The sequence below is a fragment of the Delphinus delphis genome, chromosome 10 (genome assembly GCF_949987515.2).
Source record: "Delphinus delphis chromosome 10, mDelDel1.2, whole genome shotgun sequence".
Classification (NCBI taxonomy): Eukaryota; Metazoa; Chordata; class Mammalia; order Artiodactyla; family Delphinidae; genus Delphinus; species Delphinus delphis.
The window spans coordinates 4,906,194-4,931,556 of record NC_082692.2 but is presented as its reverse complement, the minus strand read 5'-3'; the positions used below and the strand labels follow the sequence as shown (position 1 = coordinate 4,931,556).

Sequence of the window (25,363 nt, the reverse complement as noted above, 5' to 3'; positions counted from 1 at the left end):
CTTTACATTTTTGCAAATCTCTTTTAATGCCTGGATTTAGAAGGTGCTGGGGTTCTCTGCAGTCTGATTTTTGTTTTTTGGGTTTTTTAAATATTTATTTATTTGGTTGCACTGGGTCTTAGTCGCGGCAGGCGGGCTCCTTAGTTGCAGCATGCGAACTCTTAGTTGCGGCATGCGTGTGGGATCTAGTTCCTTGACCGGGGATAGAACCCAGGCCCCCTGCACTGGGAGTGTGGAGTCTTAACCACTGCGCCACCAGGGAAGTCCCTCTGCGGTCTGTTGTGATATCACACATCACGTATCCTCTAAGCCCAGAGAGAAAAAGAGTGAAAAAAGTCAACCTTATTATTGTTATAAAAATAGTTTGACCTCATGGACCCATGGAGAGGACATCAGGGATTCCTAAGCTTCCAAACTAGACTTTGAGACCCACTGTTTTACCAGTGACGGCAAGAAAACACACTATTTGTTGCTACTATTAAGGGTGGTTTTATCTGACAAACATCTGAATTTCAAATTTCAAAACTAAACCCAATTTTTCATCATTTGCCTCTGTGTATATGCCGTCATTCAGCTGGAATCTGACAGATAGTCTACTTAACGTGATGACAAGGATATATATTTGAGTGTGTGTGTGTGTCTGTGTGTGTGTAAAAAAACTTCCCAGGTAGGGGTGCTGCAAACCCGACCTCTCCCAAACTGACCTCATTATCCTTCCCCCAAACCTGCTCCTCAGTGGTGAGGAACTATAATGTTTTCAATGAAGCATAGTTTTCCTCTCCCCAAAGTCAAGTCCTGCAGGCCCAGGCCTGTACTGGCTCTCGGATCGCAGCTCACACCGAGAAAGCCCCCTTCCCTTCAGTTTCTCCTAGTCCCTTTTTCCCAGGCACATCCTAAAAAGCACGCTTCCCCCTCAGAGCCTTCTTTAGAAGAACGGTCCAAAATTCTTCTTGTCCCATCAAGCTTAAACCACACTGCTGCTTGGTAGGTTCAGAAACTTCGCCAGTGGATTTCTCTGTTACATGGAACCAGCCTGTGTTAATTTTCATTGTATCATTGAAAGAAATTGGAGAAGAGAATTTCATCAGTTTATGGTCATTTATAAAACTGTTTCTATTAAATCAGGTGTTGGCTTTGTGCCCCCTGTATACAGAGAGGCGGAGGCTAAGACACAGCAGTACAAAGCAGATGATTTGATCAATTACAGGGCATCTCACCACTTTGCATCAAATGCTCTTTGGGAAGACCCACAGAAGGAAGGTCTTGGTGCCAAGGAAAAAACCGTGTTTCTCCTGTACAACTGGTTTGTTTTCATATCACAAGGGCCCTGTGAGTCTCATTATTAATCATTTCCCCTATTTGCTTTGTGCTAAGCTGACCAAAGCCAGCTCTGAGGCCCACATCTAGCAAACGAGCTGGATTTCGTGACATTATTTTGTGTATCAACCTCACCCCAGCCTTTAGCTTACGTTTCTACTTTAGCCTTGATTCGTTTCCTTGTTTATTCACTCATTCATTCATTCATTCGTTTATATTTTCTTTTTAAATTATTTTTCCCCTCTCTTTTTAATTTTTCCCTCACTTATTTTAAATAATGTTGTACTATGCATATCTCTACGATCCCTTTTTGGAATGAAGCGGGGTATATATGAATAAGTAAACTGGGTAAAACTTCAACCTACTCCAAACCAAGCTTCCCCAGTGAGCCCTCGAGGAGATTGGGCCAAAATCAGTCGCGGGCATTTGTTTTCTCTGATCCATATTGTCAACTACATTTCTGGATACACGTGAGTGGTTACTTAACATTACACACTTCCAGCTACCACATACGTAACCCACTTTGAGGGTGTTAGTTTGCCGAGGCTCTCCTCAGATTAGAGGGAAGGAAGAACAACCCTGGGTAAGTTACATATATTATCTTTACTCTCCACAAATACCTATGAAAAGCAACCACCAGGTGAGAAAACTAAGATGCACAAAGGTCCCATAATTTGCCCAAGGTGACACAGATTGCAAATGGTGACACCAGATTATGAAACCAGCCCTGTGCTACTCAAAAGCTCTCGGGGGTGGGTTCATCTGGTGAAAATTCAGGGAGCTGTCCCTTCATACTATGTGCACTTTTCTGTGAGCACGTTACACTTCAACAAAATGTTAAAAAGAAAAGAAAAAGGCCATGGGCTCTTCTGTATCTCAGTGTGAAGTCAATGTGACAATGACAGTGTGACAAAATTCGTATGGTGTAGAGCAGAAGACAAGGCAGGGGGTCACAGCATGGGCCCTGATGTTACTGCCTTAACTGGTCCACACTCGTGGGATTATTTTTAATGAATGAAACAGTAAACTTAATGAACAGATTCTTTCTTAGGTCTCCTCCACTCACATGCCCATTCTCCAAGGACACTGGGTCAGAGGGTACAACCCACATCTGTGTGTCTGAGGCCTCGATAATAAGGTCGGGGGCCTAGAAGATTAAAAAGTGATAAAGACGTTCACAACGATATGTACCTCTTCCTTTTATTATCTTTTTGTTAGGTTTTCTTCCTCTCCATTGAAAACCTGTATAAGAAAATGGAACATCCATGAGGAGATTTTCCACTTTGCTGGATGTGAAGCTCTCCAGCAGGCCTGGTAATAGTTCAGAAGAGTCTCTCTCATCATCCACTATTGTACATTTAGAAACATCGTAATTTTATCACTAGCCTAACTAACATATAATAAGGAAGGTAAATCTGCCTTTAAAAGGAAAGCCCTACTGGGACTTCCCTGGTGGCGCAGTGGTTAAGAATCCGCCTGCCAACGCGGGTTCGATCCCTGGTCTGGGAAGATCCCACATGCTGAGGAGCAACTAAGCCCGCAAGCCACAACTACTGAGCCCACGCGCCGCAACTACTGAAGCCCGCACGCTCTAGGGCCCACGTGCTGCAACTACTGTGGCCACATGCTCAACTACCGAGCCTGCGTGCCACAAATACTGAGCCCGTGTGCTCAGAAAGCCCTACCACATGAAACATTTTGAAGTTGAAATTCTGAAATTCTTAGGGCTTATTCATGACATGATTCAGCTTGACAAGGGCGGTGCCGCGATAAAATCAGATCAAAGAGGTGGAAGGAAGGCACTGTGCTGGGTGCCGGTAACTGTGTCCTAGACTTGCCACTAACCAGTTACCTGGAACAAGTCTCTTAATGTGCAGGTTCTTCCTTCCCTCTTCAGTAAGATGGAGAAATTGAGCTGGATGATTTCTAAGGTTTCTTCATGACCAAACACTACAATTCTGAAGTGCCTCAAACATAATCATATTGGATTCCCTCTCTCTCTCTCTCTCTCTCTCTTTTTTTTAATTGGATAAAATTGCTTTACAATGTGGTGTTAGTTTCTTCTGTACAATGAAGTGAATCAGCTATGTGTATACCCTCTTGGACCTCCCTCCCACCTCCCCCATCCCACCCATCTAGGTCGTCACAGAGCACCGAGCTGAGCTCCCTGTGCTATAGAGCAGGTTCCCACTAGCTATCTACTTTACACATGGTAGTGTATTTATGTCAAACCTAATCTCCCAATTCGTCCCACCCTCCCTTTCCCCCTGTGTCCATTCTCTACGACTACATCTCTATTCCTGCCCTACAGATAGATTCACCTGCATAGGGCCCAATACCAGACACTCAACGTCCTCTCATGAAAATTAAGGAGCTGCTTAGAGCACAGAAGGCCAACCCGCCTCTGCGCAGTGGTAAGCAAATGGTGTACTTATGGGCAAAGCTAGGATGTTCCTTCAAAAACCAGTTCTGGGGGACTTCCCTCGTGGCACAGTGGTTAAGAATCTGCTTGCCAATGCAGGGGACACGGGTTTGATCCCTGGTTCGGGAAGATCCCACATGCCACAGAGGAACTAAGGCCATGCGCCACAGCTACTGAGCCCACGCGCCTAGAGCCCGTGCTCAGCAACAAGAGAAGCCGCCATAACAAAGAGTAGCCCCCGCTCGCCTCAACTAGAGAAAGCCCGCGCACAGCAACGAAGACTCAACTCAGCCATAAATGAATTCATTAATTTAAAAAACCAACCCAACAAAAAACACAGTTCTGGGCCTCCTCCAGTCCCTAGACATCCGTCAATCTTGTTATTGGCCATGAACCTGGCCATCGTCATATTAGCTCTGAAGGATTCTCACCTGGCGGGCCAGGCAGGGGCAACAGAACCAGGGGGCAAAGTGGGGAGGCCAAGTAAACGATGAATGACATCATAAGCCATTGAGAAGATCTCTTTAAACCTCAGAGTGATCTTAGTGACTGGACTGTCTGGGTCACTATCAGATGGAGAGTAATTCTCCTCTAGAAAACAGAAAATCCTATTTGATTGCATAGTCAGAAGCAGAACATAGAGTCGCTCAAAGCCAGGTTCTGGAGAGAGGTAAGCATTGTCTTCCTATCACAACCTGGATGTTGTATGACCATGAGCGAGCTTCTTTGTGTCTCTAAGTGTGTTCAGTCAATGATCAACAGAAGCCAATGAACAGGGTTCTTGTGAGGCATAAATGAAAAATTACCTGTAAACGCTCAGCACAGAGCCTGGCACAGGTTAACAATGGACAGAAGCCCCTCTATTCCACCCCATCATCCTCTCATCTATCCCTGGGCACCTGCTAAGAAGTTACGAGTTTGTCTGATACACTCTCATTTCCTGTATAAGCCCTCCTTTTGAGGAATCCCTACCCAAGCCACAGGGATTCTAAATGCTCCTAAGGCCTTGCTAAAGGAATGAATAATTTATAAGGCACAGGACACAATACCAAGGCACAGTTCGGATCCAAATAGACCCTTTAGGTCCATTTCTGCTAGTGTCCAGCTTATTCTGTAATTAACAAAGGGCAGGATTTTGCTTTGAGGATCCACAAAGAAAACGACAGTTCCGCATCAGATGTTCGACTCCGGGCAAGTTATTTAACCTCTCTGCGCCTCCGTTTCCTCTTCTGTAAAATGGGGCTAATAATAGTGGTCTACTCATAGATTTAAACATAAAGGGCCTGACGCATGGCACCTAAGAGGTGTCAGCGACCCTATATTAAACCTCTCTGAAATTGTCCATTAAATGGTAGGTGATCGATGAAAATCTAAGCTTACCACACCATCAATATTGTCACTAGGTCCCTGCCTGTCAGTACCACCAGGGAATCGTTTAAAATATGCAAATGCCTGCCTCCTCTTTTCCCCGGCTTGTCTTCTTCCCTTGGTCTAGATCAGGTCCAGGAACCTGCATTTTCAATGAACCCCCTGAGTCCCAGCAGATAATCACTGAAGCGACAGACACTGCCTGGAACACACTAGAGAAACTGGATCAGACGTTGGTGATTCCCCTCTCCCTCCAAGAAACGGATTTATGGTTTGGGTAAAAACCATTAAGAACACATTGGTTTTCTTGTTGGTTTCACTTTGAGTTTCTGCCTTCTGCGACACAAAATGAAATCATACAGAGCTTGGGGCTTCACCTCCCACGTGGGGCAGCACTGCCACGTGACCAGAGGGGTGAGAACTGAAACCAGAGGCAGACAAGTTGAGGGGAACCTATACAGAGAGAGAGGTACATATACACATGTATATTCCTTTCCCTTTCCTTTCTTCTTTAAAAAATGAGAACTCCTTAGAGACGTGTGTGACACGTGTGACAAAAGAACGGCAAATGAACAATGTGAGTTTTCACCCAGAGGATTGTCACTGGCAGTGGATGCAAGTCGAGGTGTGAAGCTGTGACTCCAATCTCAAAGGGTGTGGCATCTTTAGGACAGAATTTCGGGGAAAGGAAGAGCATTGGAAATAAAACGCGCCATCTCAAGCGCGTGATCAAGTATGGAACTAGAATGAGTTCATAGCTTGAAAAGAAACAACGAACTGAAAGCAGCTTGATATGCAAGATAAAATGAACCAGGCTGCCAAAACTCTCGTATGGGTTTCCACAACAGATGTCAATAGGATACAACCGTTTAAAATTATGCAAAATGGGAAAATGTTCAATCCCATGAAACCAAGTATGATGGGCAATCACCCAGATGGAAGTGTCCACATTTCTTGTCTGCTCCAAGACGTATCTTATGCAACACGAGCACTTAATAATTCTTCATCAAAGATAACCATAATCAGCTCACAAAACATACTAAAGAAAAACACAATAATCTGTACACCCCCCAAAAAAGCTTTTAAAATACCATTTACAATAGCATCAAAATGGTTACGTTTCCCAGGAATATTATTACACATATTTCTGCATGTTATATATATATGTAGCAATGTATTTTTTATATATTATATATGGTTTTATACAGAACATTATAAAACTTTCTTGGGACGGTGAAGATGATATAAATAAGCATGAAGAAATCAGTGTTCGTGTATAATACTTATATAACATGGACTGACTATGTACCAGACAGTATCTTAAGCACCCTCCACATATTATATGCAACACATGTAGTCATTTAATCCCCTCAATTATCCTGTAAGGAAGGTACTATTACGATCCCTATTTTACAAATAAGGAAACTGAGGCTCACGGAGCTTCTGCAGGGCCACGTGGCCAGTGAAGAGTGGGGTCGGGATCTGCACACAGGAAGGTGGGCGCCATTTTTTTTTTTTTTTTTTTTTGGTGGTACGCGGGCCTCTCACTGCTGTGGCCTCTCCCGCTGCGGAGCACAGGCCCCGGACGCGCAGGCTCAGCGGCCATGGCTCACGGGCCTAGCCGCTCCGCGGCACGTGGGATCTTCCCGGACCGGGGCACGAACCCGTGTCCCCTGCATCGGCAGGCGGACTCTCAACCACTGCGCCACCAGGGAAGCCCCTTTTTTTTTTTTTTTTTTTTTATGGTTTGTTATTTTGGGCACCATTCTTTAAAGACTACACCCCGCCTTTCGATGTGGTGAACTCGCTGTTGTAAACACGTCAGGCCTACAAATTCAGTGCAGTCCTAATAATAACTCCAACAGGTTCTGTTAGGGAATTTGTTCTGTTTCTAAAATGTATATAGAAGGGCAAAAAGCCAAGAACACCAAGACATGCTTAATGGAAGCACAGGCCCTCCCAGGCATCAGGACTCGCTGTGAGGCTGTGATAATTAAGGGATCGACAAAGAGACCAGTGGAGTTGAGTAGAGAGCACGGAAACAGACATAGCACAATGGCCACGTGGTTGATGACACAGGTGGTAAGTATTCCAGGTTACGTGGATACGTAAATAAATAGACAAATGGTACCTAAATAGACAAAAAACGAAAATAGTCTCCTACCTTAGAACATTCACAAAAATCAGTTTCAGATAAATAAAATACAATGAAATCACACGTGAAAGGCACAACTCTAGAGAATACAGGAGAATAGCTTCATGAACCTGGGAGAGGGAAGAATTTCTTCAACAAGATAGAAGGGACTTCCCCAGTGGCACGTGGTCAGGAGTCTGCCTGCCAACGCAGGGGACACGGGTTGGAGCCCTGGTCTGGGAGGATCCCCCATGCCGTGGAGCAACTAAACCCGTGCTCCACAACTACTGAGCCTGCGCTCTAGAGCCCGTGAGCCACAACTACTGAGCCCGTGTGCCACAACTAGGAAGCCCACGTGCCTAGAGCCCGTGCTCCACAACAAGAGAAGCCACTGCAATGAGAAGCCCGCGCACCGCAACGAAGAGTAGCCCCCGCTCGCCGCAACTAGAGAAAACCCACGTGCAGCAACAAAGACCCAACGCAGCCAAAAAGAAAGAGAGAAAGGCAGACAGGCAGGCAGGCAGGCAGGCAGGCAGGAAGGAAGAAAGAAAGAAAAATATTGACCATAAAGGAAAAACATTGATAAATCTAATAATATTAAGAGTTTGTGAGCATGCAAAGGCATCGTAAATGGAATAATAAGACAAGTCAAGGTGGAAGGCGTTATTTGCAACACGTATAATCAACTAGAGACTCATTCCAAAATATATAAAGGAAGCCTACAAATTAGTAAGAAAAAGACAATCCATAGAAAAATGGGAAAGCTCTTAAGAAAAAGGAGTATCAAAATGGCCAATAAGCCTTGTTATTAATCGGGGAAAAGCAAATTAAAACCACAATACGACACCATTTCATATTCATCAGACCGGCAGAAATGACAAAGTCTAAGGATACCAAGTTCTGGTGAAGATGTGAAGCAGTAAGAACTCCCAATCGTTGTCAGAAGGAGCACAGACTGAACCAAGCACTTCGGAAAACAGGCTGGAGTTACAGTAAAGTTAAAATTACAAATACCCGCGACCCAACAATCCACCGCCCACGCCACACCACATGCACCCTAGAGAAACTTCTGCACAACGGTGCTAGAAGCCATATATATATATAAATGCTCTTGACGGCCTTTGTCGTAGGACCCAAAAGCTGCAAACAGCTCCAATGGCCACATCAACGGGACAGGAACCCCAAACAACAACAGCGACTGAACCACAGGTCCAGGCATCAGCGTGGCTAAGTCTTGTGATTATATCGTTGATGAAAACAAACAGGTAAAATGTAATATACACCAAGCACTTGCAAAACTAAATGATGTCATTTAAGGATACCTACACAGCTGTAAACTTCCTACGGACGGAAGAGGGAGGTGGTTTTAAAGCGGAGAACATTCTAAGGCTATGTTCTATTGCTGAATGTGGATGGGGGTTACATGCATGTCCACTTGCTAATTAAAACATATATATATATATTTTTAATACTCTTCTGCATATATGCTATATATCAAAACTTCTGATTATCCTCTTAAGAAGGTGCAATACTGCCTATGTCCTGATTAGGAAAGAGGCCTGCTTTTTAAAAAGAAAAGCACGGGCTTCCCTGGTGGCGCAGTGGTTGAGAGTCCGCCTGCCGATGCAGGGGACACGGGTTCGTGCCCCGGTCCAGGAAGATCCCACATGCCACGGAGCGGCTGCGCCCGTGAGCCATGGCCGCTGAGCCTGTGCGTCCGGAGCCTGTGCTCCGCAACAGGAGAGGCCACAGCAGTGAGAGGCCCATGTACCACAAAACAAACAAACAAACAAATAAAGAGAAAAGCACATCACAAGCAAACATTTCAAATGTAAAAAACTGGAAGACGTATTCCAAAAGATAGTCCATCAAAGACAGAATGAATGTTCGATTACAAGGAACCCTAAGTAAGAGTAATAACAGCTCACCAAAGTCTGATTATACCACAATTTTTATAAAAGTCAAAAGGTGAAGGCTGATAATTAACGTGGATGTTGGATTCGATGACACATTGGAGGAATTACCATCAAAATAATTAGAAAAGCGGTAACAAATGCAGAGCGAATACCTGATGATGGTTTAGTCACATTTCAAAGGCAAGCTATAAAATTTAAATATGCAAAATGAATACTTTTCATGATTCTTTTATATTTCTTCATCTTTTGCCTTAAAAAAAAAATTCAGAGCCTTTACCCAGACCTAAGACTTTCCACTCTGACTGAAACTAAGTACAGAACTCTATAGAAAGTACCAATTATTTCCCTGAATGTCTAAACTCACACTCTAACAGCAAATAGATTTCTGCTCAGCCGAAGTTTTCTGAAAATGGTCTGCATTTGTTTTTACCAGGAGGCCACTTAAATCTTACCCACTTGTTTAGCTGCAAGGATTGAAACAAAATGTTTGCTTGCAAAACAAACACTGGTTTTAAAATTCTCCACTTGGGCTGCCGGGTAAAACACTTGTTTACTGAAACAAATGTTTTATTTGGAAAACGCCTGCCAGTGTGGACACTTTCCAAGAAATACACCAGGATGTACTAGGATGGTGATGTCACGCCCTTGATAGAAGTTGGCATTTTAGGGTAACTGCACAAAGTTTACTTTCAGAGAATAGAACAACAATGGGAAAACCAATCCGCTTTTTTAAAAAAATCCAAGGCCTAAAATGCTTTTACTGGGTCATTACATAGGCCAGTTCAATCCCCCCAAAGCTAATCTCTTTATACAATCAAATTAGTTTTATAAATGACATAATAAGTATCATCATCATCATCATCATTATTTTAGAGCTAAGCCTCTTCCTTTAGATTCATTCTATGCCTTCTGGCTCCCCTATGTGACATGGCATGAAAAACCATTTCCATCTCTTAATAAGATACGCTAGAACCCTGAAATGCCATTATTAACCACAAAATAGGATTGAGCATAGCCAAGTCTAACTTGAAAACCAGCCACGGAGATTTACTTTCTTAAGTACGGAAAGAAAACATCCCAAAAGATATTCTTGGGACCCTGTGGTTAGTTTCATATGGCGGCTCCAGTAAACACATTACATTTGACCAAATAGGATTCCGCTCCCCACCCCACGCCCCAGAAAGCTTAGGAATTTTCATGAGTATTTTCCTGCTAAGGTTAGGCACTAAGAAATAAAATAGATCATTTTTATAGTCCATAATAATGGACTTTTAAAAAGTACATCCCAGGGCTTCCCCGGTGGCGCAGTGGTTGAGAGTCCGCCTGCCGATGCAGGGGACGCGGGTTCGTGCCCCGGTGCGGGAAGATCCCACGTGCCGCGGAGCGGCTGGGCCCGTGAGCCATGGCCGCTGAGCCTGCGCGTCCGGAGCCTGTGCTCCGCAACGGGAGAGGCCACAACAGTGAGAGGCCCGCGTACCGCAAAAAAAAAAAAAAAAAAAAAGTACATCCCAAACTTTCAAAAAGTACATCCCCCATCTTTAAAAAACACCTTGCATATATCCTAGCATATGTATATTTTAATTTATAAACTGTATACTACTCTTAGGCATTACGAAACATATACAAGAATGCACAATGCAAAGGACTTAATAGACATTTCTCTAAAGAAAACATACTACTGACCAATAAGCACATGAAAAGATGCTCAGTATCATTAGTCATCAGGGAAATGGAAATCAAAGCCACAAGATACCACTTCAGATCCACTGGGGTGGCTATTATAAAGAAATGGAAAATAACAAGGGCTGGGAACGATGTGGAGAAATTGCAACCCTCGTATATTGCTACTGGGAATATAAATTGGTACAGCCACAGGGGAGAACAGTTCGGCAGTTCTTCAAAATGTTAAACGTGGAGCTACCACATGACCCAGCAATTCCAGTGTTAGGTAAATATTCAACATATACCCAAAAGCACTGAACACAGGGATTTCCACTGACACTTTTATACCCATGTTCACAGCAGCGTTATTCAAAATAGCCAGTGTAGAAACAACCCAAATGTCCATCAACTGATGAACAGATAAACAAAATGTACTATACACAGTCAATATCATAGGGTATAATTCAGCCATGAAAAGAAATGAAGTACTAACACATGACACAGCATAGATGAGCCCTGAAAATATTATGCAAAAAAATAAGCCGGACCTCAAAGGACATACATTGTATGATTCCACTCGTAAGAAATATCTAGAACAGGCATACGAGACAAAGTAGATTAGAGAGTCAAGATGGACGTGGGGAGTTGTTGCTTAATGGGTGCAGGTTTCTGTCTGGGGTGATGACAAATTTTGGAAATAGACAGTGGTGATGGTTGCACAACATTGTGAATGTAATGAATGTCACTGAACTGTACACTTAAAAATGATCATGACAGCAAATCTTACGTTATATCTTTTTTACCACAATTTTAACAAACTGGAAAAAAGAAAAAAGGACAAGCTAAAAATACAATTGAGGTTCTAATATTTTCTTCTCAAATTCCAGTGGGCGACCTGGCACACTCCAGGGCTGGGTAGAGGCAGAGCTTCCAAAGCCAAAGCAAGAATTAGTGAATTGAATGTGGGATAGAGGGAATATTGGGGAGAGAATATACGAGAAAGCCTACAGCTCAGAAAGAATTGTATTTTTAATTCCAAAGGAAAGAGGACCTCATTCTGTAGCCTTTGCATAGAACTAAATGCAAACCACCTGCGAGTTCTCGCCATCCTTCACTCCACACACTTGCATGTCTGAGTCACTGCAAAAACACCAGGAAAACCCTCTTCACTTCTCCTGCAAAGCGTCCACTCGAATCTAGCTCACTCGGTGTGAGGGCTGAGGTTCTGCCTTACGAAGCAGACTGTGCTTTTGCCATTGTTTTACCGTCTCAAGTAAGACCCAAGTCCAACATAAAATACTCCTTCTCAAAGCTGTTTTCAAAGTCATTTTCATCACTTTCCCCCCCTTGGGCTCAAGAGGATCAATTATGGGGAAAAGTGACAGGAAACAATAAAAAGATTAACAGCTCAACATCAAGAAGCAACTCTACTGCCTATGCTGGATGTGTGGAATACGAGGCTGGCCCAGAACCAAGGTAATCAAAGGGAAAACACACCCGAGTTTGAGGCCTCGGCTGACATTTCAGGAGGGTGAAGGCCCTGTTCAACACAGAAATGACAACGCGAAGGGCACGGTGATGGAGCAGGCAGGTTCTGTACTGACACACAGCACAGAAATGTCCCACATTCGGCATCACAGGGTTTCACCGTAAGACAGGCACCTGTCGACTGCAGGACTGTCTACTTTAAAAGCTGGACTATTTTTCTAGTAAAATGTAAGAACTCAGCTTTAAAAGAAAACAAAATTGAGATATGTTAGACTCCCAGGACCATCTGAACTTTCATTTTCTGTAGATTAATGACGGAGCAACATGAATTAACTGCTGCTTTCCTTTGGCAAGTCAGCTGAAGCTCGTGGCTTCAAGGACAAACATGCTCTAAAACTGCAGTACAGAACTGTTGATTCATATCCTTCAAATCTCTCGAGTGACTGTACCTTATAAAAAATAACTCCTTGACCCTCAAAGTAATCCTTTACTGAAAACTCTCGTCTGAAATCTGTATTTCAATACCATCAGAGTGCAAAGTATTCAAAAATCTACATAAAGACTGCTTCTAGGACCTCCCTGGTGGCGCAGTGGTTAAGAATCCGCCTGCATTGGCAGGGGACACAGCTTCGACCTCTGGTCCGGGAAGATCCCACATGCCGCAGAGCAACTCTGCCCGCGCGCCACAACTACCGAGCCTGCGCTGTAGAGCCCGCGAGCCACAACTACTAAAGCCCGCGCGCCTGGAGCCCGTGCTCCGCAACAAGAGAAGCCACCGCAATGAGAAGCCCGCGCACCGCAACGAAGAGCAGCCCCCGCTCGCCGCAGCTAGAGAAAAGCCTGCGCGCAGCAACGAAAACCCAACGCAGCCAAAAATAAATATATTTTTTTAAAAGACTGCTTCTAAACAGAATTCAGTAAATTATATTGGTGTCATGCGTGGGCGCAGGATTGTGAATATGTAGGTATCCATACAAAAGAAACCATCTTCCAAGTTCTTCGTGAAATTCTAATTGCCTTTGCCTGTTATTGCTACCGTAGGAAAACCTTCCACTGGTAATTCAGTCCTACTATGAAATCTTGGCTTTTAAAAGATGAGTTCTCCAAATGCAGAGAAACATATGAGGATTCTTGTTTAAAAGTGTTCCGTTTTAGTCCCAATGCTGATATTGCTTCAAAACTCTTTTCTCAAGGCCCTCTAGCATGCTATATGAAAAAAACGTTGCCAAGCTGGTTTTTAACACATCTTCACAGGGCTGATAAGCAAAAGTTTACTAAAGCAGTTTGGAATAAGATAAACTCAGAGCCGTTCTGTTAAGTTTTCTCAAATTCAGCAGCACTTTTTAAACGGAGGGTTGTTAAACAAGCCATCAATTCCCAAAGCTGTGAGAGAGAAAACAAGCATCTCTCCTTTGGTAAAACACGAACCCACAGCTTCTTTGGAACTGCGGCTGACATCCTGTTGGACTGAGCAGCTTGAAACCTGTTTTGTGGGTATTAGGAATGAGTGCAAACAGTAAGGGGTTGTGAAAATAAATTTTCTAATGGGGGGAAAAAAGTGAACAGCAATCATGTCTCCAATCTTTCTTGTGAATCTTACCTATTTAGCCTTAAAAATCGTTCTATTTACCATGTGATCATTGACATGCTCATAAATTTAGAGGTTCTTGCTCATTTAGAAGTTTTTTGGCTGTTAATACCCATATTTTCATAAATAATAATAAGATACATGTCACTAGGAGAACTAGGACAACAGCAGTAAATACTACCTACCCCTCAGTGTGATCAAGAGAATGCAAAACGTGTACAAAACTCTATACACGCCGCAGAATACACAAAACAAACTCTGGAGACGCTAGAAAACCGTGTAAATTAGATGCTGTAAATTCTCATTTGAGCTCTTTCATTTTACACTCAGAGCTTCAAGAAGACTTTAAAATCTGTGTATCAAGATGCTAGCCATAATGGAAAAGGATATGAAAAAAATATATACATATATGTATAACTGAGTCACTTTGCTATACAGAAGAAATTAATACAACATTGTACATCAACTATATTTCAATAAAATTTTTAAAAATTAAAAAGAAAATGATGCTAGCCCAATTTCTGGCTTCTTAAAGAAATCTCAAGCACAAAATCGCCTTTTCCCCCCTGTAGTCTAACTTCACAAATAGCTGCTGAAAAGGATGTTCTCGGACAAGCCCATCCCGCAGACGGGCCATCCATCTACCTGCCATCTCTCCCCTCTCACATGAGTGCTCTAAGGGTCTGCATCTTATACCATCCTCTCTCACTCACAGTTTCTTGAGTACCTTGGGTTTCATTTTCTGATATGTTTAGAATACTCCCTTATATTCTAAATGAAGTTCAAGGCCTAGATTCCATTGCATAACAACGTGAATGTGCTTAACAGTACTGAACTGCACACTTAAAGTTGTTGAAGATGGTCCATTTTATGTTATATGTACTTTACCACAATTAAAAAAAAACACAATAACCCTGATTCCATCATTTTCTACTGTTGTTTGGTAGGGGTAAAGTAAAAGGTCAACGAGAAAAAAACCCCACCACTGGCTTCTGCAGGGAGAGGATGCTGCCCCTCCAACCTCCACCATGAATTTTAATCATTAGTGTCTGCCTGCTAGTGCACCAGACATGTAATGATACGGACATGAGAATTTGTCTCTTTATAGCTTATAAACAGGAAAGGATAAAAAAGAGCAAATGACACCTTGCAGCCGGATAATCGGCACCTGGTTAACTGGAAGTGACAAAATGTCTGCTGCCGCTCAAAAGGACAGACATTTGTTTTTTGTGACAATAAAGCAATGAGATACACAGATAGACAAGTATTCCTTGGAAAAGGTGTGAACGGTCATCACCCTTTAGAAATCCAGCCCTGAATTCCTGACTCTCCATTCTCTCTAAACTGGACTGGTTCTCTCTAAACTCTAGACTGCTGTTTAGAGCTCACAGCTTGCCCCGCCTTACCTCTGACTACTCAGCTCCCTTGAAGAGGATAAGCCAATCAGTCAGTCTCCTCCCGAGAATATTGCCAAATACCAGGCCCGGGGTCTACGTATCCAAAGGTACAGGAAGTAGTCTGCCCAGGGCCCGGTCTATTGCATCATCTCGACATACTTCGATGGACAGAGTGTGAGTCAGCCCCGAACACAGCGCTTCAACCCCAAACCTGCTTCCTACCTAGCAGGGCAGAGCTCTTCTGACACATCCATCCAGGCTTGCAAACCCATGCTAAATTTGTAAAGCAGCAGGTCCTCTGGATATAAATACAACTTCCAGCATTGCCTATCAATGGCTGTCCATCAGATACAAAAGCACAAGAACAGGTTGAAACTAACACGTGAAAAGGAAGAACTCTTGCTCTCCTGGGGAGAGACGGGAGGCTCCCGGGAGGTCTCAGGTTGTAGAACACACTGACGGAGGCACTGGTTCCCCAAGAGGAATCTGTATCAGAGTGGCCTGTAACGCTTATATAACACACAGCCTGCCAGCCCGGGAGATTCTGATTCAGTGCCTATGGGGTTGTACCCCTTAATCTGTTGAGCCGGGTTTGGGAGCTACTGGGTAAAGTACTTGGGTTACCACAATGCTGATTCAGTAGATTGGCTCTAACTAAAGCCTCAGGAATGACTACCTTCCAGTGCTTTACAAGGAAGGAGAAGAATCTTTTTTTTTTTTTTTTTTTTGCTGCACGGTTTGAGGGATCTTAGTTCCCCCACCAGGGATCGAACTTGTACCCCTGTAGTGGAAGCACAGAGTCCTGACCACTGGACCACCAGGGAATTCCCAGGAGAATTTTGGAATGTATACATATGTATATAGGTATATATATAAATTCTAATCATGAATGTACCCTAAAATTCGTCCTTTGCCACCAAGTTCAAATTTAGGACCAATCATCACTTACTTCTCTGTAGATGACTCACCCTCTACTTTCAGCCAAGACCCATCCATCCTCCCTAAATCACCTAAACCCAGCTGCCAATCACGGCTTCCAATTCCACTTCTGAAATCAACCCTTCAATTTACCTTAAACACTGCCTTCCTGTTCCAATTTCTGTTCATAGTACCACCTGCCAAGGCATCTAGATTTAACTCCGCAGTCATCTTGGATGCTTCAGGTCCACATCCAAACACTATAAAGTACTGTCAATTTTCCATTTATAACAACTCACGGGACTTCCCTGGTGGCGCAGTGGTTAAGAATTCGCCCGCCAATGCAGGGGACACGGGTTCCAGCCCTGGTCTGGGAAGATCCCACATGCCTCAGAGCAACTAAGCCCGGGTGCCACAACTACTAAGCCCACGCGTCACAACTACTGAAGCCCACGCGTCACAACTACTGAAGCCCACGCGCCTAGAGCCCGTGCTCCGCAACATGAGAAGCCACTGCAATGAGAAGCCCAGGCACCGCAATGAAGAGTAGACCCCGCTCACTGCAACTAGAGAAAGCCCGTGCACAGCAACGAAGACCCCATGCAGCCAAAAATAAATAAATAAGATAAATAAAAGAAAATAAATAACTCTCCAAGCATCGCCTTCCAACCAAGGTCCCACTGATACAACCCTTGTCCAGGCCCTTGGGTCCCAGTGGCAATAGCCACTCATGGTCCCTGACCTCCCATTCCCAACAAAACGCACAAGATTAACCTTCCCCAAATCCAACAGTGACCACGTATTTTCCTTGCTCAAAATCCTGTCACAATTCCCCATTACCTGCAGATGAAGTCCTAACACCAACAGTGGCCCAGGCATTCAAGGTCCCTAACTGGTCTGTCCCTAAACCTATCATTCAAATGACAAAGTTCATACTTGATCCATCTCCAGGAGCAAAGACGATCCATTCAAATTCCCCCAATGTTCCCTGCGACTTCCTGCCTCGCAGCTTATCTTCCTTCTACCACTAGGAAGGTCTGTCTTTCTCTAGCTATTAAAATCATGTCCACCCTGTACGGCCTAAGTTCAAGTTCTACCAACTCCCTCGGGAGCACTTCCTGATGGCTGCCACCTCACAGCTACCCAGGACACGCCCAGCACTGCCACATCTGAGCCTTTGCTAAGTAAGGGTTTGCCCTCTCCCTTTTACCTTCCCTTTCACCCTCTGCCCTCTGCCCCTCCCTGGAAGTTCCTGAGCACTTTGCGCCTGACTTTTCATTGACAGTCAATTGTACACTAGCTGTCTGGCAAGATCTCCCTAAAAAAGAGCAAACCCTCATTCTTACACGGAAACAATACAGGTTCACTGCTACTATTTTAGAGAATAAATAGAAGGAAAAGAATGTTTTTAATCTCTCATTCTACTTCTCAACTCATTTTAACTTTCATCTATGAATCCATCATCTCTTCTTAGGCATACAGGCACATATTTTTTCCTGGTGTTTTAACTCCTGACCTGTTAAACTTCTTATATTTATCATCTAGCTGTAACCACCCCCAACTAAAACATATTAGACTTCCGTCTTTTTAGGAACATGAACATGCCTCTCTCCACTGTGTAATCTCTAACACAGTGCTAGACAAAATAGGTGGCTAAAATGTTTAAAGCACATGTTCACTGAAAAAAATATTTTGGGGGTAGCAGTGAGTAAACAGTTACAAATGCATTGTCCAAAATAATCTATGTGGAAACCTGCTACACATAGGCAATTTCTTGAAAAGTGCCCCCCAAATTATGTAACACGTTTTAAATATACAAGAACACACAATATTAAGGACTCTATTGTCAATCCTTTCTTAACAGATATTTATTCCTTAATTTAACTTGCTTTATAGATCTGATTTATAACTAAAATGAAGATCACCCTACATAGAAATGTTTCATGAATGTAGAAGAAATTGAGGCGTGGGGAGAAGGGATGGGGGGAAAAAGGAAGTCTGCCACTTCATTTTTTACTTAAATTTTCAATTCATTTCTATAGCAACAATGCTGGTTTGAACCAAGATTTGACAGTCTCATTATCTCACACAGAAGGAAATCATGCTCCCTAACAGGGTGACCAAATCTAAGATCATGAACGTCTTCATTTTTTTTTCAAGTTTCCAGAAAAGTTCTGCATAACTCTGCCACTTTCATTCAAATGCAAGACTATCCAGGGTATGGAATTGGTCCGTTTCCAGCTTCAGCTGTTGTACAGTTCAGGAAAACACCATAAGCGAAAATAAAGACTTTTGCCAGTTGAACTGAAGATCCTCTATCTAGAAAGTAATAGAAAAAGTCCAGTCTACTACCCCAAAGCAGATCAAGCATTATTATTCTTACTCCCATTTTACTGAGAAAACACAACAAAGTTAAAAAATAAAATAAAAATAGACTAGGGATGGTTAGATCTCCACAAAAGTTTTCATCACAAAATAACCTCCTCTTTTACATATAAACGTAGACTATGATTCAATGTACCGAAATTCAACTGACCAGTTTTTGCTTCCTATGAATATAGACTCTTTCATGCAAAATGCATCTCAATTTAGTTTTCTTTCTCTAGGGTTGCTTTGGAAACAGAAATTTACATTAAGTGCTAAGTCAGCTAGCTTTTCTTCGGCTAATTCTTAGGATCTCTCTAGAGGATAACACACCCCTCCTGGCTTCTTGAGTAAAACTCCAGCAGTTTCTTTGGGGCCTGAAGCTTCGCAGCTTTCTGGGCCTTGGTTCCGCAGCCCTAGCCTGCCCTCTGTAACTGAGGTCTCCTGGACCAAACCAGCAGAGGAAAAATGCGACAGCTCTCTGGAAAGGTGCTCAAGAAGGGTTCGGGCTGCACTGCTTCGCAACCTCATTGCTTACTGTTATTTCTTCCTTGACTCCGCTTGCATCACCAGCACCCAAACCCAAAGCCCATCTCTTTAAAAGCTGGACCCTCCCTCTCCTAATCACATGCTCGGGGTGTGAGGTGCCGCTGGGCTCCGGAGGGAACTAACTGGACTGCTCTCATTTCTCCTGCTTTGAGGAGGGTTGAGTGTGGGGGGTTTTTTGCTGATTTTTTTCTTCTCCTTTTAATAAAGGCCTTTCCATGTTTGTTTCTCAGGCCTTCCTCAAATACAAAACTGTCACTGTCCCTGTCCCCTGCTTCTTCCGACTCGAAGGTACCAACTTCAAAGGGAGCGTTTGCTAAGAACGTTGGTAAACTTATGGCAGCCCGGGCCTGCATTTGGGAGACGCAAACTCTAACGCAAAGATGTTGAATTTATGTTCTCTGAGACGGCAGGAAAACAAACAAACAAACACACAAGAAGCAGGGCAAAAACCCACCTCCTCTCCAGCTTTTCTTTCACGTCTTGGTTCAGTAACAAGAAAAGTTAATCCGCTCCCTAGTGCAACTGCCGCCTCTTCACCCTCAGGCTCACCTAGAACATTCACTGCATCCTCCCATCCAAGCCAAGCTCGGTTACTGAGGCAACTAAGTTTTTCTTCCCAAAGGGTCACAGGGAAATACATCCCTCGGGATCCCCTGGTAACCGTCCACCGATAAGGCTGGGGAACCACAACGGCAAAAGACTCGCTTTCCAAGGCTTGCGCGGGCCGCCGCTGCCGGTATGGGGGCGGGGGAGGAGGTGCGTGCGGGTGCGCAGCGTCCAGTTACATTCCTGACCCACTTTCGCATCCCCTCCCTCCCCCTCCTCTTCCTCCTCCTCCCGGGCAGGCCGCGAGGGCACCAGCGCCCCGGAGAGCCACCCGCGAGCTCTCCCTAGGCCGCCGCGGGCGGGGTGCGCGCGGCGTCGGGCTCCGCGGGGGACCGGGAGGGAGGGGGAGAAGGGAGGGAGGGAGGGAGCCCGCCGCCACCCCCACCCCACCTCCACCCCGGCTTCCCCTGCGCGGCCCCTCCCCCGTCACATGGGCTCGCGAGCACCTGTTGGCGACCTCAGCCCCTTAGCGGAGCCCCTCCCGCCTGCCTGGCGAAAACCCCCGCGGGAGGCGATGGGAGCACTGCCCGGTTCTCGCTCTGCAAACCCCGCTTCGCCCGGGGAGGGCGCGGGGGTCGGGGGGCGACCCCTACCCAACTGCTCAGCTTTACAAAGTGCGAAAGCGCCCTGGTCGCGCGGCTATCCGCCCGCCGCCGCTTCCCCCTCCCTGGGACGGAGCGGGGAGGTGGGGCGCGCCCGCCCCCAACCCGACTCCGCTGGAAACCTGGGCTCCGGGCGGGGATGCTGCCGAGTCCGGGCCGGGGCGGCGGGGGCGAGGGCAGGCAGCGGGTGGCGACGGGTGGGGTGTGTGTTTCGAGTCGCCGAGTCCAGGAAGGGGGCGGGAAGCTGCCGTCTCAGCTGCAACTTCTGAGCGTGCAAAGCAACTCAGCAACTTTGCCTGCGCCGCGCCCCTCCCCCGCGCCGCCGGCCGGGCCGGGGGCTGCGCTGTGCCTGGGGCCCCGGCGACAGGCCCGGCGGGGAGCAGATCGGGGTGCAGGCGAGCGGGCCGGGGGCCGGGCCCGGGCTGCAGAAGTGGCCCGGCCGCCCCGGGGGTAAGACTGGGGAGCGCCGCCCGGTCCCGGCGCCGCGCACGCCCCCCGCCGCCCCCACCGGGCCCGTCGCGCCCGCCGCCGGACTGTGCGCCGGGAAGGGGGCGGAGGATGGCTGCGGAGCCATGGAAACTGCCGGGTGGATAAATAAGGAGAGGGCCGCGCGGGGCCGTCCCGAGCTGCCAGCATCTCGGCGGCGGATGCGGCGCCCCGGGAAGCGCGGCCGAGCTCGCACAAGTGTCCCTCCCGCCCGGAGGGAGGCCAGCGGTGGAGACCGGTCCCCGGAGGGGAGAGGGCTGCGAGGTGGAGGGCAAAGCGAGGGTGAAGGTGACCCGGGCCTCCCGGGGTCAGCGGCTGTTTGTTCCGGTCCCGAAGGACGGCGCGAGGCCCCTGCCGGTCCTGCCAGCCCGGAGGCCTGGGGAAAGCCCCAACTTCGCGTCCAGAAAGATAGACTCGTCCGGTTCAGGCATTCGGAGGGGCTGAACTTGGGCATCAGGGGAAGATGGAAAGCCTGGGCCAGCCTGGGGTGGGACACCCCGGCCCCGAAGCCCTGCCCGCACACCCTCCGGAGGCGGATTGGCAAGATGGGGAAGGATGGAAACGGGCTGACTTGTGTCGGGCCCTTGCACTCCTGTACGGGGAGCCTGCACAGCCCGGCCCGGCGCCGCCCCCTTCCTCTGGAAGCCGATTTACGAATCCTCCAACCTCCTCCCAGCACTCACAAACTTCATCTGACTCACTGTGGAGTTACTGATGCTTTACGCCCAAACCTATTGCTTGGGAAGTGCTAGGGATTTTTTTTTTTTTTTTTTTTTTTTTTTTTTTTTTTTTTTTTTGCGGTACTCGGGCCTCTCACAGTTGTGGCCTCTCCGGCTGCGGAGCACAGGCTCCGGACGCGCAGGCTCAGCGGCCATGGCTCACGGGCCCAGCCGCTCCGCGGCATGTGGGATCTTCCCAGACCGGGGCACGAACCCGCGTCCCCTGCATCGGCAGGAGGACTCTCAACCACTGCGCCACCAGGGAAGCCCAGTGCTAGGGATTTTAATCATGGGTTAGGAAATTGAGTCACTTCAGGGTGTGGGGCTCTTTCTTAAAAAAATTTATTTGGCTGTGCCGGGTCTTAGTTGCAGCATGTGGGATTTGTTCCCTGACCAGGGATGCAACCCGGGTCCCCTGCATTGGGAGCACGGAATCTTAGCCACTGGACCGCCGGGGAAGCCCCAGGGTGTGGGGCTCTTGAGAGGCAAAGGGGTGGCTTCGGGTGAAAGTCAGCTACCTGTCACCCCGCAGGATGATTTAATTACATGACTTCTTAATTTAAAGAACTTTACAAGCTGATTGAGGACAGCTGGACAGTTAGATTCTGATGTGAACCTGGAAGTTACTTTTTAACTGAACAAGGTCTATTTTGCACCAAAAACGAGTGAGCAGTACACTGGTCCCTTGGTATCAGGGGTATTGGCTCCTGGAACCCCCGCCAAATCCAAAATCCAGGGGTCCTCAAGACTCATGTAAAATGGTGTGATATTTGCATATAACGGATGCACATCCTCCCCTGTACTTCAGATCACCTCTGGATTACTTATAATACCTAATGTAATATAATTATAAATAAAATAAATGTTCTGTAGATAGTTGTTGGCCTTCAGCAAATTCAAATTTTGCTTTTTGGAACTTTCTGGAAATTTTTTTTTCCAAGCATTTTCTATTCGAGGTTGATTGACTCCAAAGGTTACAGGGAGGGCCAATTATCTTTTTTTTTAACCTCAAAATTTTTAGTTCTTTTACTTCTTAATGGGAAAAAAATACCCTTTTACTGTCTTCCTCTGGAATAATTGTACAAGCTCTAGGCTAAAGCGTAGCTTCCAGAGTGTTCCAGAGAACACCAGATCCTCAGTATGTCCATAGGTGATGTTTGAAAAAAGGTTCACGTTTCATCTATTCCAAGATGCACATATTTTCAAATTTTGACATCTCTAATGTCCTATTTGGTAGCATCACTGAGTCCTAGTTTAACTGGAACCGTTTTTTTAGGGGGACATGAAATTAGGAAGTTTGAGAAATGCTGAGTTAAACAACTATATTTGTTATACAACCAAGAAATGCAACAAATAGCTTTATAGCAAGGCCTTTCAGAGTCTTCCGTGTGCTAAGGTGTTTGGGAATCACCAAGAAGAGGTTATGCAGACTTTCCTAAATGTATCTGTCCCGTCACTGGTTTTGTGAGCATCGTTGCTGAGGACTCATTTTCCTTTCAGGAAATGCTGCTCTAGGGGTTGTCCCAGATTGGAACACAGTGAAGGGAAATGTTCACATTTCAAAACTGTGCCTGCGGATAATCTGGAATCTTTAAGTGATAAACTAAACTTAGTGACCTAACAAAAAAGAAAGAGCCCATTTAAGGAAATCATAGGCAGAACTCTTCCCATTCAGCTGCAGTAGAAACTGAATCGGGAGCATCTTTTCATCTAATTCAGGGGACATTTAGTTCATCAGAAAATGCATGTAGCTGATACATACAGCTGCTGTTACACTACCTCCTGCAATATTTTGATTTGTGGAAGTTAATAAAGATGGCTTATTTAAATTAGACTGGCCCTAAGCTACTAACCAATTACTCCAAAAAATTCCCCTCAAATATCATTACTGAAAAAATAAAGAATGGTGATGGGTACCTAGAAGTGTAATTTTAATTTAAAAAAAAAGAAGAAGAAGAAGGAAAGAAAGGCATATAAAAATTTCCAAAGAGAGGAAATTTAACATAGGAAAGAAAAGAAATGCCTATCGTTCATCCCTTAACAAGGGTTAGAGGCAAGGTTGGACTTCCATCAGTGAATACAATATTCTACTTGGAATGTTTCAAATACAAATAATAACACTGAATATTTTTCAGTATGTAATATAAAAGGAACATTTTCATATACCAACGCATTCGCCCTACAATAATCCTACAAGGTAGATGGAGCAGTCACTTACCCTCAGATTGCAAACCCAAACATTCATTTATGTAACAAGTGTCTATCAAGTTCCTACCAGGTTCTAGACACTAGGCTTTGATTATAGAAAGATGAATATGAGAAATTCCCACTCTGTGGAAGTTTACGTCTGGTAGAAGAGATGAATAAGTAAAATAAATCATTGTAATACAGTATAGCATTGAGGCTTAGAAACTAGGTTAATGACTTACCCAAGGAAACTAAGGCCAGGATTTGAGTGGTTTTATGATTTCATGCTCTCTCCTGTAATAGACATGCTCTCATCCTTGCAAACAACATCATGAAGTTAGAGTATTTGAAATGAATTAAACATCAAATCAAATATGTTCTACCTTAAGAGCCACAAAGAAATGTAGGGATTACGTAGGCTAACCCGCTCATTCCACAGACTTAGCAACTGAGACAGAGAAGAAAATGGATTTGCTCAAGGTTGTATAGTTATGTAATGACCGAATTAAGGCTACAATCAAGGTTTTCTGACTCCCAGGTCTTTGCACTATAAGGTGCTGCTCTCCAGTAAGAGGTGGCAAGACAAGTCTTAGTAGAGCCTGTCTATACTGTTGAACAGTGTGTGGGCCCATCTCAATAAAGGCCCAGGGTGACTGATTGTTGAATCTGTGATAAAATACTCCATGGCTAAGCACTTATTTAAAGAAATATTTCTCGGAGGAACTGCAAGGGGATTTCAGCTATGTGAGTTCCTTAAAAACAGCCATGATCCTTAAAAGTTGAAGATGTATTTGATAAAAAGTAAATATGGGACATTTGGGGAAATTTGAACACTGGCTGACTACGTACTAGAGAATCTCAAGGGATTATTGTCACTGGTTTAACCATGAGTGGATTTGTGATTGTGCTATTTCAAAAAAGGAGTTCTCGTGTTTTAGGTGTATATTGTGAAATATTTGCACTGAAATTATATGACGTCTGGGATTAAAATAATCCAATTTTTGGGGGGTAGGGGCGGAGAGTAAATGAAAACTCTAAATCCATATGCTGAAACTAGGAAGTATATATGTGAGAGTTTATATTACTATTATCTCCACTTTTGTGTATCTTCAAAATTTTCCAAAATAAAAAGATTTTTTGGTCTCTACAAAAGAAACATTTGTCAGTGTCCTCCTCCCCCAACCTCCACCCCCAAGAAAAAAATCTCCTCCTAAGGTTGAAATACCTTCTTGTTGTAAGTTTCACAGTTATTTTTCCTAACAACTGAGTCAAGGTTAGGGAGAAACATGATCAGTAATTTTAATTGCTGACATTTGCATAGGCTAGCACCTTGTAGTTTACAAATGATTTACATCTACACAGATCTTCCCTCACATTCATGATTAGTTTAGGCCTGAAGTTGAAAGGCAAAGGATCTCAACTCTGTTCTCCTCAGAACGATGCCTGAAGCCCTGTCTGAAAATGAAATTTTCTTAACATTTGTAAATGGTAGTAAAAATTCGAAGGATTTCCAGGAACGCTGAAGCCAGGCACATGCTGAGCTGCTTCTGCCTTGCAAGAAGACTCTTTTCCTTTTCATTTTAGGTACGCAGAAGGGGGTGTGCTCCGATGTATTTCAGCCAGTTAACCTTCTTCCCAGG

General features: G+C 45.0%; 1 protein-coding gene across 1 annotated transcript in view; it reads right to left on the bottom strand.

The window, feature by feature from the left end:
* RREB1 (ras responsive element binding protein 1) overlaps positions 1 to 20,051 on the bottom strand; it is a 180,792-nt gene extending 160,741 nt beyond the window's left edge. Inside the window, exon 1 of the mRNA XM_060023692.2 lies at positions 19,578 to 20,051. The gene's annotated coding sequence lies outside the window, so the exon portion shown is untranslated. The remainder of the gene's footprint in view (positions 1 to 19,577) is intronic.
* Positions 20,052 to 25,363: the final 5,312 nt, after the last annotated feature.